Source organism: Oreochromis niloticus, linkage group LG3 (genome assembly GCF_001858045.2).
Source record: "Oreochromis niloticus isolate F11D_XX linkage group LG3, O_niloticus_UMD_NMBU, whole genome shotgun sequence".
In the NCBI taxonomy this organism is placed as follows: Eukaryota; Metazoa; Chordata; class Actinopteri; order Cichliformes; family Cichlidae; genus Oreochromis; species Oreochromis niloticus.
Genome location: NC_031967.2, coordinates 68,371,877 through 68,376,075, shown reverse-complemented (window position 1 = coordinate 68,376,075; position 4,199 = coordinate 68,371,877). Strand labels below are relative to the sequence as shown.

Below are 4,199 nucleotides of genomic sequence, written 5' to 3'. Positions count from 1 at the left end.
ACGTCCTGTTCAGACTCAGCTGTGTTTTCTGGTCTAAAAGAGGAAACAACACAGAGCAGAGAGGTTAAAGGTCAAAGTACAGCTGTTCACTTCTACAGCAGCCAATTAGAAACACACACACAGCATTTAATGTTAGCATTTATAAAAGTACAGTATATTAAAAACATACTGGACAAAAGTATACTATAACGTACTGCTACTGAGCATCTATTGACCAAAACACTGCCTTTAGAAAACAGAAAACCTGTAAACAGAAAACAGGAAGTGCTGAGTGGACTGTACCAAGTATCCAACATCACGGGGGTATTAGACATTTCTGTGTTCTCTGTTTCTGCTGATCTGACTCTTAGTTTGTTCTAAACCTGAGTTTAAACCTGAACATATCAGATTACATTTAAGGTTTAAATGAAGCTGAAAGTTTTGTCGTTCAGTCGGTTCGGTCGGTCGGTCTGAACACTTCCGATTCAATGGCTTGCATAGAAGTTGTGTTGGAGTGACGTTTGATATGTTGGATTGTCAACCAATGATTTCAGGCTTTACAGGGTTAACATCCACTACAAAGGAAATGACATTTTAAATCAGGGGTTTCAAACTCTCGAGGTCTCGAGGGCCAGTGTCCTGCAGGTTTTAGATGTGTCATTGATCCATCACAGCTGATTTAAATGGCTAAATTACCTCCTCAACATGTCTTGAAGTTCTCCAGAGGCCTGGTAATGAACTAATCATTCGATTCAGGTGTGTAGCCACAGGGTCAGATCTAAAACCTGCAGGACACCGGCTCTCGAGGCCTGGAGTTGCCTACCCCTGTTTTAAATGAAGTCTCATTTGTTTCTGAAACTGTTTCTCTGTTCAAACATTTTTGTGGGTGGATGTCAACCAAACTGTTACCATGACAATTAAAACTTTTTTTCCTAAGAGACCTAAAATGATTTTAGAAAAAGACAGGAAACACTTACTGTTGTTCTTAAGAGATTCGTTAAATCCCCCAAACATTATTCTGATCATCTGAATACATACGCAATGTGACACTGATATTACAGTAACAGGAAATGAATTTATTTAAAAGAGAACAGGTACATATAGAGACAACTGTCCACTTTGTGTGTGACAGCTTTTCTTAAATTCATTTCATATAAGTTGTTTTCACATTAGTAAATCTAATGCTTTACACTAGCTGTTTTTTGGATCTTTGAAAGGGATATTGAGTTGTTTGTTAGTTCATGTTTAATTTTTGTTTTAACCTCTTAAGCCCTTAATCTAAATGCCCCATAGGTGTGAATGTGAGTGTGAATGGTTGTCTTTTTCTGTGTGTTAGACTTGCGACCTTCCCACAGTGTACCCCGCCTTTCGGCCTAGGCTCCAGTGTCCCCCAGCAACTCTAAAAAGTGTAAGCGGAAGCAAATGGATGCAATATTTTATGTTCTAACTTTATCATCTTCAGTTATTGATCTGATCTTTTGTGCTTTTTAGTTTTTTTTCTGTTTTATTTTGTTCTGTTATTCCTTGTCTCTTGGGTCTAGTTCTACTTCCTGTCTCTCATCGTCTGTGATTGGCCCAGCTGTGCTCCCACATGTTTTCCTGTGTGTACATGTTGTCTCAGTCTTCTCTTGCTCTTTGTTGTGCTCTCCCTCACGGCTGTGTCCCATGAAGATTATAGTTAACCTTCATGTGACACTAACCTAGTTAAGATAGTGATGAGTAGATGATGTCTTAGAGTGTGTGGGACATTCACTTTTCTGTGTTCACACTGTGTTGGTGTGACACTCAAGAGCGACATCTGTTGGATTAAAAAAAATCACTGCAGATAACCTGGATAAAGACTGAACATAACCAGCTACATAACCAGCTTATGATAAAGTTATAACTGAATGAAGGGTAGTGTATATATTTCAGGTCATTTGATTATAACAAAATATTATGGCTGACTAATAATAATCTAACTAATCACTAATACAGTATCTCAAATGTAGACTTTTAAACTTTGTTTCACTTTAGTATAGGTGAAAAATGTTACATAAAAGGTGAAAGTTTTGTTTATAAAGTAAAGTGCTTGTGACAGTGGCGTGTGCTTAACTGCTTGTAATATAGGGGAAAATACACATTTACCTAGAGAAAACATATATATTTACCTTAATATGATATCAAAACGATCTCATTCTGGATAAAATGTCCTATTTCTCTGTGGTTCTGTGGTAGTGTTTGAGAAATGAGCCAAAAACATAAAGTCAAAAAGCTCAACAGCCTCATGTCCAAAAAGATAGGCTTCAGAATTTGGCGCCTCTCCACCGCAAGACACAGCAGCTGTGCTGGTCACATGATTTCTCTTAAAGCGATACACGCATCAATGTGAGGTTTCACTCATAGTGTCTGAAAAACAAACTATTAGTGATGCTTCATTATTGTTTGATTAATCACTAATTTGTCCTTTTGACATGTATTATTTTGTACTTTAGTTAGCACTAGTGAACCAGTGTTGAGCCGCTTTCTAAGCTTTACTAATGAAAAATTTGTTTTTGCGACATCTAGTGGCGAAAAAGGAAACAGCAAACTAGTCCCCTAATAATCACGTGTTGAGTGTAACTCGGGTTTGTGTGAATGATATACATAAAAAATTTTAGTGGTTGGTTAGTTGATTCTTTCAACTTATGTAATGTAGCAGCTGGAAGAAACCGTGCTTCAGACAAGAAGCTGTGCTGTGATGGTTTGGTGTGCTTGTCCAACTAGGTCATGGTATAATTATGTACATGTACATGGATGAAGGTCCTCTTTATTATTTAGCCTCATAAACATACTTGACTGATCTTAACATTAATGTTTAAAAAAAAAAGCACGCGAGTCATTCAAAGAGTTTGTTTTTGTTGGTTATTTGGCTGTAGGTTTTCCTTGTGTGCAGTCTTCCAGCTGGTACGGATTAATTTCTGCCTTGGAAAAGACATTTCAATTAGTATGGAAATTTTGGTTAAACTGGTGAAAATATTGCTTTCATACTTTATTGATGTGTAACCGAATATAGTATGGCTTGCTATGGTATGGTATGGTATGGTATGGCCTTAAGGGCCAGTTAGCTCCAGTCTATGCAGCCAGTTATTTTCATTTTACATGTACTGTGAAATTGTAAATTGACCCCCTTGTTTTCAAGTCCTCCATTTTGGTCATTAACTGAGCAATTAATATCACTGTGAATGTTGGAAAGGCTGTCAGCTGTGGGAGGGGAGCCCCCTTGTGGTGAGAGAGCACAGTTGCACTACTGAGCACATGTTCCAGTGATCAGAGTTGGAGCTAACACATAGCAAGAGCCACCTGGCAGACTGACTCAGCAGGGGAAGTCTAAACACGGTGTGAGTCGCATGCGTCGCTAAAGAACTGTGAGTAGATGTGGAGCCCTGCCTGGAAAGGACAGTTTTAGTCTTTTATGCCAGTTAGACATTTAGTGGACGTAGAAGTGCAATGTGTTTTGACCTGTTCGCTATGTGGCTAGTTCATGCTACTAATGCTACTTGTTATGCTACATGCTTGATAGCTGTAAGCTAAACCCATTTGGTGTTTTGTGATATATTGTTGTTGGGTGTATTGGCAATCAATGTCATGTACTGTAAGGGTTTGGGAGTAGTGTATGAAACTTATGCATGTAAATGTTCATATAGGAATTCCCATTTGTAGTTCTGGTTAAATTCGAAGAAAGCTAATGAATCATAATTCATGACTTAGATGTTTATTACATTCAGTATCTGTATATGTTCTGTTCACAGACCACACCTACACCCCTCACCACTTTAAAGCCTGCGGTTGCATTACTGTGTTGCGATACTGTGCTGTTACGCTGAGGAATCACAGTAAAGACGGTATAACCTTTAACTGTGCGTCCTGTGTGTTCTGACCGACACCCCAAGGCGAACACCACTGCTATTCAGCCAACGCCTATACAGTCCTGGGTTTAATCCAAATTAACAGTGAGGAATATAAAGAGAAAAACTTACCAAACATTATTTTAATACAGTGAGTATTTTTGACTTCTTTAAATTTCTGAAGCTAAAACCACAGTGCTTTTGCTGATTCTAGTTAACTAACCCCTGAAACTGCTGAGACCTGTCACCATTTTTTCTGGTTTGGCTAAGAATAGTCTTCTTATTGTGAGAACGTGTTTGCTTTGTCATGACGTGCCAGCATACACTGAAAGAAGATCAGGGCTCGCAAAATTT

The 4,199-nt window shown here is 38.4% G+C and overlaps 1 long non-coding RNA gene across 1 annotated transcript in view; it reads left to right on the top strand.

Annotated features, from left to right (window-relative positions):
* The first annotated feature begins 3,190 nt into the window (after positions 1-3,190).
* LOC109201238 (uncharacterized) overlaps positions 3,191-4,199 on the top strand; it is a 6,651-nt gene continuing 5,642 nt past the window's right edge. The window contains exons 1-2 of the long non-coding RNA XR_003218927.1: positions 3,191-3,365; positions 3,750-3,996. This is a non-coding gene — a long non-coding RNA (uncharacterized LOC109201238). The remainder of the gene's footprint in view (positions 3,366-3,749; positions 3,997-4,199) is intronic.